This window comes from Camelus bactrianus, chromosome 6 (assembly GCF_048773025.1).
Source record: "Camelus bactrianus isolate YW-2024 breed Bactrian camel chromosome 6, ASM4877302v1, whole genome shotgun sequence".
Taxonomy (NCBI): Eukaryota; Metazoa; Chordata; class Mammalia; order Artiodactyla; family Camelidae; genus Camelus; species Camelus bactrianus.
In genome coordinates, this window is record NC_133544.1 from 24,581,461 (window position 1) to 24,596,413 (window position 14,953).

The 14,953-nt window shown below is 42.1% G+C and overlaps 1 long non-coding RNA gene across 1 annotated transcript; it reads right to left on the minus strand.

Moving 5' to 3' along the window:
- Window positions 1–5,057: 5,057 nt before the first annotated feature.
- Window positions 5,058–14,572, minus strand: LOC123619316 (uncharacterized). Its single transcript, XR_006727882.2, has 3 exons — window positions 13,203–14,572; window positions 12,847–12,973; window positions 5,058–5,341 (listed from the first exon to the last, which is right to left on the minus strand). It is a non-coding gene; the product is annotated as an uncharacterized LOC123619316 (long non-coding RNA).
- Window positions 14,573–14,953: the final 381 nt, after the last annotated feature.

The following is a 14,953-nucleotide window of genomic DNA, read 5'->3' on the forward strand; positions in this document are numbered from 1 at the left end:
AAATTGAAAACATAATAGCTCCCCAAAGCCATAAAATATTTTTCACTTTTACTGTGTGTTAAGTTTGAAATGTCTTAAAAGTTGTTTTAATTTACATGCTTGCTAGCACCTACCATGTTCTGGTCATTTTTGGAATATTGTCATTATTTTTCCAGGTAATAAAGCCAATATGTACTGCTTTATACATACAAAAGTATATATGTGTGTGTGTATATAATATATACATGCAAGTTATGAAGCATGACAATGAAATAAACACCCATGAACCCATCTGTCAACTTAAAAAACCTCAAATTCATAGACACGGAAAGTAGAATGGCAGTTGTCAGAGGCTGGAGTGAAGGATTAGTTATTGTTTAATGACAGTTTCAGTTTTACAAGATGAAAAGCATTCTAGAAATGGATGGTTGATGATGGATGTGCATTTGTATTGTACAACAATGTAAATGCATTTGATGCCTCTGAACTGCACGTTTAAAAAGGGTCAAAATAGTAAATTTTATATTATGTGCATTTTACCACAATATTAAAAAATCAATACACATGTGATATTAAAAAAAAAAAACCTAGAATACTGCCAGTAACATCATGTCAATGTGCTCTTCTCCTACCCCATTTCCCTGCCTTCTGCTATACTCAAGGAAACCACTAAAGTAAATTTTGATTGATATTCCTTTGCTTTATTAAAAAATTTATTATATATTTATAATCCCTAAACAATATATTGTTTAATTTTACTTGTTTTGGGGTTTTTTTACAAATGATATTATAATGTAATCTTCTACAAGTTGCTTTTTTTACTCAGTATGACATGCCTAAAATTCATCCATGTTGTTACATTATCTATAGTCCTCTTGTTTGCACTGCTGCGTAATGTTCCATCATGTGACTATACCACAATTTATGTATTCTCTTTCCTTCAACAGATATTTGGATTGTTTCCAATCTTTTTTGAGGGTGGGAGAACATAAACTATAAATATTCTTGTGTATATTTTGGCATACCTACAAGTAGAACAGCTGGGTCATAGGCTATGTGAATATTCAACTTTACAAACAGTGCTAGTTTTCCAAAGTGGTTAAATCCTTGTATGCTCTCTCCAGTAGGGCTTAAAGAGTTTTAGTTCATCTACCTTCTTACCAACACTTGATATTATCAACTTTTTTGGGGGGGAGGGGTGTGTGGATCAGGTGAATATAAATGAATGTATCATTGGAATCTTAATTTATTTTCCTGATTACTAATGAGGTGACTCATTTCCTTTTTTCAAGTGTTTGTTGGTCATATGTTTTTTTCTCCTTTGTGAAGTAATCTGGGTTTGTGTCTTTTTACCTACTTTCTTTTTATTTTTAAAATCTTTTTCTAATAGATTTATAGGCGTTCTTTATATAATATGCATGCTAATTTTTTTCATAGCTTATGGCTTATCTTTTTATTCACTTTGAGATGTCTTTGAACAGTGTTCTTGATTTTAAAATGATTAAATGTATCAACCTTGTCTTTTATAGTTAATGTTTTTTTGTGTTTTATTTAGAAAATCATTCCCTAATCTAAGGGAATAAAGACAATTTCCTGTATTTTCTTCTGAATAATTAAAAAATTCACCTTTACACATAATTTGGAATTACTTTCTATGAAGGATGAGGAGTGGGAATCGAACTTTATTTTCCTTTTCCATTCTTTCTCCAGTGATTTTCAGTGCTCCCACTGTAGTATGTGAAGTTTCTATATTGTGTGAATCTGTTTGAGGACCCTCTATTTTGTTCCATTGCTAAATTTGCTTATCCCTTAACCAATATTACATTATTTTAATTACTGTTGTCTTATTTTTTCAAGTCTTGCTATCTGGTAAGAAAAATTCCCTTACATATGCCTTTCTTTGAGAGTGTCTTGACTAGTTTTGGGCCTTTGATCTTTCATATATAATTTAGAAATAAATTGTCTATTTTTCAAAAAAAAACCCCACTCTATTGAGATTTTGATTGGCATTGCTTTAAATTTATAAATCAATTTGAGGACAATTAACATCTTTAAGATACTAAGTCTTACTGTTCGTGAACATGGTATATATCTCCATTTGTTTAGGTCTTTTTTAATGTCATTCAGTAAAAATTTTATGATTTTCTCCATATAGGTCTTGCATATCTTGTGTATAAAATTAATCCTAGGCACCTTATATGTGTGTTGCTATTGTAGATGATTATTTTTCATTTTATCATTGCCAGATTGATAGAGGAAATATAGAAACTCCTTTTAATTTTCATTTCTTTGCTCGTTAATCAAGATGAGCATTTTTTCATGTTTTATTTATCATTTGCATTTGCTCTCTTATGAGTTGCTGATGCATGTGGTTTGCCCATTTTTCTAATATGAGGTATGGCAGACATTCTGATTGTCCATTCAATTCCATTTTTCCCTTCTTCCTTGTTAAAAAGAACTGATTTTGTTTGGTTTCTTCCCACAGAGACGGTGATTTTAGCTTATGAGTAAATCCTGGTTGATCCATGGTAATTCTGTTCTCCTTTTTTTACTGATTTGTGTCAGGTAATTCATTTTCTACCAGTGAGATATGAGGGAAATCTGGGACTTCTTGGAAAGATTTGCCTGTTCTTAAGAAAGAAACAGAGAAGACTGCTTAGTCGCTTATATTTCTGGCCTTCTTAGATATGATTCCTAGAGTTACTGTAGCTGTCTTGTGACCATGAGATCTCAAGACTGAGGATAATGTTAACATGCTGAGGATTTCAGAACAGAAAAACAGAGAGAACCTAGGCTCTTGATAATATCAACACTTGATGGGTATTTTACTTGATGGGTATTAACTATTTTCATCCATAAAATAATTCTATGAGATAGATACTATTAATATAACCATTTTCAAGAGAGGAAACTAAGGCATAAATAGGATAAGTAGCTTGCTCAATGTCGTACACTAAATAAGTGGAAGGGGTGGAATATAAACCCAACAATCTAGCTTCAGGGCCTGCATCATTATTTTTTGTACTGTGGTGCCTTTTTTTAAAGTTGTGTGAGTGAAATCAATAAATTCAGAAGTTGCCCTACCTTTAGACTTCTTATTATGTGGAGTGATAAATTTCTTTGTTTATATTGGAAATTTATTTCTTTATTGTTTTAATTGGAAATTTCTGTCACTTGTATCCCAAAGCATCTTGATATTGGGTATTTATCTTTTTCAAGTTGACGTGTAAGATCTATTTATACATTATGTATACCAACTATTTGACTTTGAATTGAATTAGTTTGTATTGAAATATTAGTGTTTTTAGAAACTTTTCCCAATTCTCATCTATTGCTATGTGATTGTAAATTGAAACCTTTAGTAGGACAATTTGAGAAAAAAAAGCAAAAGACTTTAAAATGTTCATTCATACCCTTTAAACCAGCATGTCTATGTCTAGAAGTTTATCCTAAGAAAATAATCCAAAATAGGCACAAAGATTTATCCACAATATTTTTCACTTTATTATTTATTACACAAAAATAAGAAATATTCCTAAATAATCAAAATTTGGAAATTGTTTAGAAATTATAGTACAGCCATATAATGAAATATCATGTTTTAGAAGGCTATTTAATGATGTAGGAATTTCTTCATGATAAGGAGAATTGTTGACAACATATTGTTAAGTTTAAAAAGCGGGTCACATACAGCCACTCTGGAAAATAGTGTGGCAGTTCCTTTCAAAACTGAAAATGGATTTATAATACAGTCCAGCAATTGCACTCTTGGTCATTTACCCCAGAGAATATATAAGCATATATGTCCAAATAGACTTGTACATGAATGTTCATAGCAGCTTTCTTAGTAATAAGTCCCAAACTGGAAACTACCCAAATGATTGGTTAAACAAGCTGTGGTACATCCATACCATAGAATAGGGCTCAGCAATAAAAAGGACAAAACTATTGTGATGTGTTGTTCACAATGTAGGTGAACCTCAAGGAAATTACACTGGGTGAAAAAAGACAATCTCAAAAGCATACATACTGCCTAATTCCGTTTATGTAACATTCATGAAGTAACATAATTATGGAGATAAGGAATGGATTTGTGGTTGCCAGGAGTTAGGGATGGGTGGGAGTGGGATGAGTGTGGCTATAAAGAAGTGACACAAAGGATAGTAATGTTGAGTTTCTTGATTATGGCAAGGCTACACATGAGTCCATGTATAACTGGTGAATTCTAAATAAGCTCTATGAATTGTACCAGTGTCAATATTTTGGTTTTGATACTGCACTGTAGTTGTATAAGATGTTACCACTGGAGGAAGCAGGGAGAAGGATGCATGGGCCTTGGATGTATTCCTTTCAACCTCCTGTGAATCTACAATTACTTCAAAATAAATAAACAAAAACTTCCATAAGCCAGGATTTATAAAATAAAAATATCTCTTTAAAAGAAAATCATAAAGGGAGGGAGGGTATAGCTCAAGTGGTAGAGCGCATGCTTAGCATACACAAGGTCCTAGGTTCAATCCCCACTACCTCCACTTAAAAAACAAATTAAATAAATAAACCTAATTACCTCCCCCACAAAAAAAAAAAAAAAAGAAAAAAAAAAAGAGAGAATCATAAAGCATTACACTATTCTAACTAGGATCATTAAATGACTCAATACTAAAACAGATAATAAAAGAGACTTTAAGATCTGCAGTTTTTCAAAAAAGCAGGATAAAAATAGTATATTTGGTGGGATCTCAATTTCATTTAAAATATTTATATGTTATTCATATGTAATATATATATATAAACATATACACACTTATGCTTACACACAAAGATATATACATACACCATATACCTTTATATATATCTTCATGTATCTATATCTATCTGTCTATATATAGGTGTATGTGTGTGTTTGTGTCTGTATAAATGACATATACCAAGATATTAACAGTAGTTATCTCTGGGTGGCATGATAACAGATTTATCAGAGACCCCTGATTGCCTCAAAAGCCATTATTTTATAGTAGTAGAGTTCTATCTGGGCAAATAGCCACCTAGAAAAAAAGACTACGTTTCCCAGTCTCCCCAGCAGGTTGATATGGCCAGGTGACTACATTCTTCCCAATGCAATGATGTGGATGTGCTGTGTTGCTATTTCTGAGAACCTTCCCTACCAGATAGCTGACGTGGGTCCTTAGCCTCTTTGTCCTTTTCTCTTTCTTGCTGCCTTTCTCTTCTGCCGGCTTAGATGATGAGGATGCAGGCCTCACTGCAGGAATGGCAGAGCAGGGAGCTAGAAGGAGCCTCGGTGTCCTGAGGCCTTTGTGGAGCAGAACTCCCATGCCAGACCAGGCTTTTGGACTTCATGTAGCTAAGAGCAAAGCAAACTTCAGTTTCGTTTAAGCTGTTACCTTGGGATTTCTATCACTTGCAGTCACACCTGATCCTAACAGATACAAGAGTGATTTTTATTTTCATTTGTGTGCTGTTCTGTATTTTCCAAGATTTCTACAATAAACATATCTCATTTATAGTCAGAAAGAAAAGTTATTTGTAAGAAAAAGAAGAATCCTTCATCAGGCCCATTCTCTCAAGCAGGAGTAAATTGACCAAATCTTCCAGAGTTTTCCAAAGTATCCCAATTTCAAACATTCTGACTAATTATCTGCATAATAACAGTTTCCAAACTTAATTTGGAGAGTAAGGTGAGTATGATGATGATTCTCAACTTGGAGGAGGGAGGCCGACCAAAATATTTGTGTCTTTCTCTTTCAGTTCTAAAGAATCTCCATCATATCACTTCCTTTTCCTGAAGGGCTTTGACTCAATGCTTGGGCATGTGAATGCACTACTGTTTTTATCCTTCTCTGATTGTTTTGGTGGATAAGTCATGTCTCTACGCAACCTGAGAACAAGTGCTATTGTAGTGGACACCTGTTGTTTTTGTCTGCCCTGCACCCCCTTTCCTTTGGGAACTGCCCCTCCTCATCGCATGTGTCATTCAGGTGGAACTGTCAATCCCAGGGCCTCCTGGTGCCCCAACATGGCCCCTCACCACAAGGATGGCACACCACCCAAGTCTGGTCAGTCCTCCACTTCCACGCTGCCTGATTGTTCAAAGCCATTCAATCCTTCCCCGTGATTGACTTTATTGACCCCCGGAAGAGAGCAGGTTTTGCTCCTCTTCTACTGTAGGGAGGATGGCTTAGGACTATCAGTGGCAACCTTTCCTGCCTCATGGAGAAAGCTTGTCTGCAGGAGAAAGTCAGGCAGCTGCTCCAGGAGAAGCAGAAGCAAGCAGAGCCAAGTCCTAGAGTGAGAGGGCAAAGAGCAAATGAGCTGAGTTAGGCCCTTGGAGCTAGCTAGGCCTGAAGGTAGAGCCACCCTTGGACTTCTCAACAAATTCCCCTTTGGCTTAACTTTTTGAGTTGCTGGAGCCTTAACTAAGCTTCTGTTTTGTCCTCCAAGGGGCCCAACCCTATTCTTAGCCCAGGTAAGAATGTATTACTAGTTGATTCTGCTCGAGTAGAAGCTAAGCTTTGTTTAAATGTGGATTTATATTCTTGTGGAAACTTGGCTCTGTTCTTGAGATTCCCTGCCACTTAAACATGGTTAATTGCTAGGAATTTGGAGGGAAATTCTAATGAGAGACACGGTAGTGGTCCCAGGGCATGTGATTAGGAAAAATTACTACACTTTCCTTAAAAAACTAAACATAGACTTACTGTATGATCCAGCAATCCCACTCCTGGGCATATATCCAGAGGAAACTCTAATTCAAAAAGACACATGCACTCCAATGTTCACAGCAGCACTATTTACAATAGCCAAGACATGGAAGCAACCCAAATGTCCAACAACAGATGACTGGATAAAGAAGATGTGGTGTGTGTGTGTGTATTTTATATTTATATTTATATTTATATTTATATTTATATTTATATTTATATGGAATACTACTCAGCCATAAAAAAGAATAAAATAATGCCATTTGCAGCAGCATGGATAGACCTGGAAATCGTCATTCTAAGTAAAGTAACCCAGAAAGAGAAAGAAAAATGCCATATGATATCACTTATATGTGAAATCTAAAAAAAAGGATACAAATGAACTTATCTACAAAACAGAAACAGACTCACAGGCATAGAGAACAAACTTATGGTTAACCAGGGGTTAAAGGGGGTGGGAAGGGATAAATTGGGAATTTGAAAATTGTACCTCTTGGGAAGGATGGAAATGTTAGCTATCTTGATTCTGGTGGTGGTTTCATGGGTGTATACATCTATCAAAATTCATCAAATTGCATGTCTAAAATATGTACAGGAACCATACCACAATAAAGGTGTTTAAAAAAAAGAAAAAATACTACACTGGTGTTATTAGTACTGTGTATTAACAGTTGCTCTTCATAGAGCAACATATTCCATATGCAACAAATATTTATTGAGCTTCTTTATACCAAGTACTATATAGCATATTGGAAAACAACTCCTGTACTGGGGGAGACTCAGTAGTAATAAACAGCATCATTTCTTACACTTAGAGGATTTTGCCTTTTATTGAAGACATTCATATTCCTTCTTTCCTTTCATCTCTAAAGAGCCATATGAAGTGAGCTGGTTCTGGTCAAGACATCAGTTATTCTACAATTGATAGGTCCATCCTAAGTGAGAATTGTACCAAGCACATAGGTTGAAAAAAAACAAGTAGTCTGTGATTCTGGGGGGAAAAAATGTGGAGACCAAGGCCCACAGTTACCCTCTTAGCTGTGGTAGCTGTGTAATGGAATGCTAAACTGTTCAAAAGCTTGGGTTTGGAAGTCATATGAATCTCAGTTTAGATCTCAGTCCTGCCCCTCCTAAAACTATGTGATCTCGTATGTCAGTGGAGATGATAATAATAGTGATATTTGATAAATGGTATGATCTTAAAGATTTAGAGACATACTACTATTGATCTTTAAAGCAGTAGGTCCGGATACTCATTACATAATCAAGAGAATTTTTAAAAATCTCCATAGAAGGTGATTCTAATTTACTTAATAAAGATGTGGTGGTAATTTTGAAAACTGGGTAGTCCTGATAAAAATAATGCTAGCTTTTATTTCTTTTTTTTTCCCCATGTCTTGGCTACTGTAAATAGTGCTGCTGTGAACATGGGGGTGCATGTGACTTTTCTTTTTTGTTTTTTTATTGAATTGTAATCGGTTTACAATGTTGTGTCAATTTCTGGCATACAGCACAATTTTTCAGTCATACATGCATATACATATATTCATTTTCATATTTTTTCCCCATGAGCTACCACAAGATCTTGTATATATTTCCCTGTGCTATATAGTATAAAGTTTTTTATCTATTCTATATGTACCTGTCAGTATCCATCAATCTCAAACCCCCAGTCTGTCCCATCCCACCCACCTCCCCCCTGGCAACCACAAGTTTGTATTATATGTCTGTGAGTCTGTTTCTGTTTTATATTTAAGTTCATTTGTCTTCTTTTTTTTTTTTTTTTAGAGTCCACATATGAGTGATACCATATGATATTTTTCTTTCTCTTTCTGGCTTACTTCACTTAGGATGACATTCTCCAGGGACATCCATGTTGCTGCAAATGGCATTATGTTGTCGTTTTTATGGCTGAATAGTATTCCATTGTATAAGTATACCACAACATCTTTATCCAGTCATCTGTTGATGGACATTTAGGTTGTTTCCATGTCTTGTCTATTGTAAATAGTGCTGCTGTGAATATTGGGGTGCAGGTGTCTTTGTGAATTAGGGTTCTTTCTGGATATATGCCCAGGGATGGGATTGCTGGGTCATATGGTAAGTCTATTCCTAGTCACTAGCTTTTATTTCTATAACTCATCTCTTTCAAGCATGAATCAGTTAGCGTAACCACCTGAGAGCATTTCAAAACACCTACAGACCTTTCATGATGGTGCAACCCAGTCAGGAAGCCTGGGTCTGAGCAGCTTCCTGCCACTCTTGGTGCATAAGTGACACTCAGCAACTAACCTGCAGACAGAGACTGCTAGTAGCTTCCATTGGCCCACCCACTCCCATCTGGCTCTCCTTTCCCTGGAACAGTTTCTAGCCCTGGTTTGATGCCTGTGGCCAGGAACATCCTTAACAACAGGCAGTCATTGTCTAACTGCAAAGGGTAGTTTGATTAACTGCTTCCCAACCTGAGTAGAAAAAGGAAAGATAAGGAATTTTCTCAAGCATGCTGTGTACGTTGTGCAGAGCGTGGCGGGTAGGGAGAACTGAGCTGAGCACTGAGATCAGGAGGTTCTTTCTAATCTCAACTAGTATCACTTCTTGAGGCTTGAGAAATAAGAATCACAGCGTCCTTCACTTACTAAGCACCTACATTATTCCAGAGACATATATTACATCTAAACTTTCCAATACTCTACAAGGTAAATGTTATTTCTTCATTTTACAGTGGAGGGAGCCGGGGCTCAGAGAGGTTGAGTGATATGCCCAGACTTATAGCCAATGAGGCAAAGCTTAGGTTCTAATCCAGGTTTGTCTGTCTCCAGAGACTTCCACGGTGCCTCCTAATTCTACAACATCTATTCTCTTCACATTAGAGTGGGAGGAATGGTCATTAGGGGTCAAATGGGCTAGGCTTCCACCAGCCTGAGGTCTTCAGGATGTTGGGGATATAAACTCTGCGTTCCTACCTGTCATATGAGTAAGGAGCTGATGAATGAGATCCGAGATGATGCTGAGAAAGCTGAGTGGCAGGCCTCTGCGAGCCGTGCCCTGTCCTCGCTAGGGTGCCCTGCACACACCTGAGGGTGGTGGTGGGTGGAGAGGGGTCTCTTCCTGCCGGTCCCTACCCCCTGAAGGGAAGACTGCATGGAAACCTCCCAGGGCTCCCAGGCCCTGCTGGGGTGGATGGCTCCTTAGAGCCCGGTGGCCAGCTGCACCCCGTGGGAAAGCCTTGGCCCTGGCCTGCCTGGGAGCCACGGTGGTGCCTCCTCCTGCCCACGGCTTGGCTCAGTGGGTTCCCAAGTGGCTTGACTTCCTCCCACCCCCCCACCCCGCCTCCGCCACCACCCGCTATAGTCCCCAGGGAACCAGGGAGGCCACTAGCAGAGTTGGCTCTCAGTCCCCCAGGCCTCCCAAAGCCCTTTACTCCCACACCTTGGAGCCAGGTTTCCCCAGGGGAGCAGGAGGGGACCCTCCAACCACCCTAGATCTCTTTAGGGCTGGCAAGCCTCAATCCCACTCGTTCTGCTGCGCACCAAGGCTCCACTCTGGGCTACAATAACAGGGCTTTGGGTATGGGCTGTTGTTTTTGCAGCTGGGCTGGGGCGGAATAGCAGCGGGGAAGGCGTCTCGGGTACTGACTATCTGAGAAAGCCCCAAGCCCGCATTCCCACTAGGGCTGGGAAAGCCCTTTCAGGCTAGTGATGTGCTGTTCCTACGGAGAGGTCCCTGGGCAAGGGCGGAGTGTGGAGGCAAGGCAGAGAAAGAGGCCAGCCGGTGGGGAGTGAGAGCTTAGGGGAGACCCCAGGCCTTCTCTGCACCAGCCCTCCCCCAGCAGGCCATACTTCTCCCCTCATTTCCAGCTGCAGCCGGACTGAGCCTCTTCCCTCTACCCTACCCCCTCACACATCTGGGAGATGCTGCAGCAAGCTTCCTTAAAACAAACAACAAACAAAACAAAAAAATCTCATTTACTAGGGGCAAATGTTGGAAACTAAAAAGAATAAAGATCACTCATAAACCCTCCACTCGAAAATGTTCACTAAGAACATTGTGGTAAAATACACGTAATGTAAAATTTACCATTTTAACCATTTTTAACAGTACAGTTTATTTTAAAATGTACATTCATATTCTTGTGCAGCCATCCCCCTCTCTAGAACTTTTCACCTTCCCAGACTGAAACCCTGTACCCATTAAACAATAGCTCTCCATTCCCCTCAGCCTGGCAACCACCAATCTACTTTCTGTCTCTATGAATTTGACTAGTCTAAGTGCCTCATATGAATCATACAGTGTTTGTCCTCTTCTATCTGGTTTATTTCACTTAGCATGATGGTCCTTAAGGTTCATTCATGTTGTAGCATGTGTCAGAATTTACTCGTTTTTAAGGCTGAATGGTAACAGTAATAATAATAATTATTATTATTATATATATAATATATATCTTTCACATTTTGTTCATCCATTTATAACCTGTTTTTCACATAATTAAGATTATGTCAGCAATTAAATATGCTGTGTTTTTACTCAGATGTTGCCATTTTATTAAATTTTTTCCTAGACATAATTTTTAGTGCTTACTCTTTAATTCCTTATGTGGATGGATATAGCATAATATACTCCTGCCATTGGATACTGAGGTATCTTCTTTGTTTTTTTTGTTTGTTTGCTATTATAAACGACACTGAGAAGAACATCTTTGTAGAAATTTTTATGGGCCTTCCTCAAGCCTTGTCTGACTTCTGGCATTTCAGATTATTTCCCAAGGGAGAGTACCAGAAGTGAACTTGCTCATCAAGGTGATAAACCCTCCTCAGTCTTCTTGATTAATATCACCCTAAACTTTCCAGAAAAATTATGTCTGTTGTTCCTCCCATGAGCAGTGTAGGAAATCCAGAGCCTTTTAACTTCCTTTACTACACATTTAGCAGATTTCTGAGCATTCATGTGCCTGGCCCTGAGGAGCCAAGGATGTTTGTGCTATGTCTTCTCTTCCCCTGGAGAAAGGTGGAGACCTCCACAAGTAGGGTTTCAGGTACCCAACCATCTTTGAGTGCCCCCACCCCCGCAAGACTGCTTTGTCCTAGTGGGCTGGCCTGTCCAGTCGAGATGGCAAGTCCCTGATGGCCATGGGGCAGTGTTCAGGAGAGAGCCAGCCTGAGCCTGGAGCCTATTCAAGGAGACTGCAGTGCAGAGCCAGCCTGCAAGGAAGCAACTATGGGGTAGGGGTTCAGGGTCTCCATCCTAGATATGGCCTGAGGACCAGTCAGCAGACCCCTGAGTGACTGACTGCTCAGCCAACCCCATGCAAAGGGATAGCCATTTATTGAGGGATTACTGTATGCTAGGCCATTGACTCCTCTCACAAACCCTAGGCCATAGGTACCTCTGTTGTCTCCTTTTTACTGATAAGGCAGCTGAATTCCACAGCCGTTTGGTCCCTAGTTCAAGGCAGATAGCTGGTGTGTAGTAGAGCTGAGATTCATATTCAGGTGTCTCTAATTCTAGAACCTGTGCTCTAGACTATTCCCATTTCCTGCTTCTTCTCACAGGGGCTCTGCTGGCACCCCAAGAGGGAGAGAGGGAAGAGCTGTGGACCAGTGATAGCAATGGAATTTCACTCTGCCCTCTCTGCCCAGCCTGCCCAAATCCTAAGCCAGAGACCCTGCTCACTGGGAATGAGAAGGGCTCTATGCCCCAAGGGGACCTGGGTGGGGCAGGGATGGGGGCCACCCGGGAGGGAGCTGCTGAGGACCGCTCTGCACACAAAGAGTCTGATTGTGTTGCAGACTCTGCTCTTTGGGAAAATGAGTATCACAAAGTCGTCTTGTTTTGGACAATCTGGTGTCCTAGGGACCCAAAGCCAAAGAAAACATGGGCTGAGGAACTGGAGCCAGCAATGCTGATGCTGTAGGTGAAGCTGGCCCTTGCAGGGTTGGGCATGTGAGCTCCTGCATGTTCCCAAGCTGGAACCTGGATACTGATGCCCAGAGCAGCCTCCTTGCCCCTTGGGGTCCAGGCAAAGAACAGGCCTTGGGCTAAGGAAATTATTTCACAGACAGATGGGGGCAGGAGATCAGAGGAGCTCAGATCCCCCATGCCCACCCCAGTGAACCCCAGCCTTGAAAGCCTGCAGCCCGAGAGGCCTCACCACATCCAGGAAGCACAGGGAGGCTCAGAGATTTTCAAATTCTGTGGGCTCCATTCCTGAGCCTGAGGAACATGCGTTGAGATGAGCCAGATTGGGGACCAGCCAGGCCTCATGCGGTCACAGCACCCTACAAGGCAAGGAAAGGCAGCTCAGTGGGATCCCAGGCAGGGAGGGGTGATCTTCTTTTTCCGGAACAGGATTCCCTATGGGGCACAGAGCAGAAGTCAGTGGGCTCTAGAGTCCCAGACGTGCCTGTTTGACTCAGCTCGGGTCAAGAGGGCGGCCTACTGGCCTGGCCTCACCAGCCAAAGCCAACAGAGGAAATGCCAAGCAGACCTCAACGTCCGGGTACCTACTTTGCTCCGGCGGCTGGCAGAAAGCAACGCCTCCCCAGCTCTACTGCTGGCAGCAGTGGCGGCTGGAAGGGAGTAATGGCGTTAGTGCTCAGGGGATGCTCAGACCCCAGGCCTGTCCTGGTGGGCTCTCCGCCCTAGGGCCAGGAAGAGCCCAGCAAACACACAGGAGACCAGCAGGCAGCGAGAGGAGCCGGGCGTTACCCTGGATGGCGGCCACCGGCTTGTTGTTGGGATCCAGTTTCACGCTCCTGCTCCTTCGAGGAGAGCTGCAAGGGGTCATCCCCTCCGCGACGCCCCGGGAAGGAGACTGAGGGGCAGACAGTTGTTAACGCCGCCGCCACCGTGGTGATTAAGGCTGCTGTAATTGGCCTCGTAGCCAGGCAGGGGCCGGGCCGACAGCTGGCAGCCGCCAGGGTCTGCGGAGCAGGGGAGGTGGTGGCGGTGCGGGGAACAGCATGTGCTGTAGCTCTTTGCGCTGATCGGATTAGCTTGTGAATTGACACTCAATCCTCCTTAGTGATTTTCTTTCTGGGGCCCCAGCCAAGGCCAGAACTGTGGGGACGGGTGAGTTGGGAGCAGGGAGGAGATGTGGGTCTTCTGGGGCACTTTTTCCTGGGCACTAGCTGAGGTGGGGTCTGGGATGAGGATCTTCATCCTAGGTATGGCCAAAGACCACTCTGCAGCCCCTCAGTGACTGCTCAGCCAATCCCATCTGGAGGGATTGGCCCCTCTCTTGCCAGTAGGGACCCTCATTCCCATATGCCCAGTGGTGCTGGCACATTCTGTACTCCTAGGCCCAGCATGGTGCCTGGCACAGGGTAGGTTTGTCAAGGATATTAGCAGAGTGAGCAGATCAGTGCTCCCTTCCCTGTTTGGCCTGAGTGCCTTTTGGGAGACTCTCCGTGATCCCCTTCAAGGTCTGGGTGGTCCTTGTGGGAGCATTTTTCCAGTCTCAGGAATAGAGAGCTCTGGTCCATGGCCACTGGCCCACGCCCCTGTGTACGAGCAGCATCTCCTAATCCATCTCTGATGGGCAGCTGTGCTACACTCTGGCTGAGTTCTCCCTTCCTGCATTAGTGTGTGTGTGCACGTCCATGCGTACGGCTGGGGGAAAGAACACTGGATGTTTTCTTTCTTGTCCATCCTCTGTGTTCTCTCAGCTTCCCAGAGTCCCTCCCTTGGAGGTCCCAGGCAAGAAGTAGGAAGGGTAGGTGTCTGGTGTGGAGGACTCTGGGTCACAACCTTTTCAGAGCCTGTCTTATTTACACTTAAGCTGAGGCGTAGGCTGGGCTGGCCTCCCACTTGCCTGTTCCCTCAGTCCCCTTCCTGAGGGGGTGCCCCAAGCCATCTGTGAGTAGGAGCTGGTCCTGGATGCTCAGGGTCTTGGCTGGGATAAGGGGCAGCCCATCCTCCACTGGAGGACATGCTAGAGGCCAGGTAGCTACGAGCTGCAGGGGAATGTAGAACAGTAGCCCTAGAGGGAGAACAGAGGCCCATCAGGCATGTTGGGAGCTGAAATGCAATTCTTCCTTCCCTCCTGCCAGGTTTGGTTTGAAAACCCTTTTACTGCTAGCTGACCAGCCCTGCCCCGCCCAGGCCCCTGGGCATGAGTACAGCTTGGCTTCTGGGGGACACTGGAGGAGGGGCACTGTGGCACTCCAAGCAGAGCCTGCACCCTCTCCCTAGGCTGCTGCTTCCTTCTCATTTGCCAGCTGCTCTCTCCCATCCCAACCCTCCCTCGGGTTCCCCAG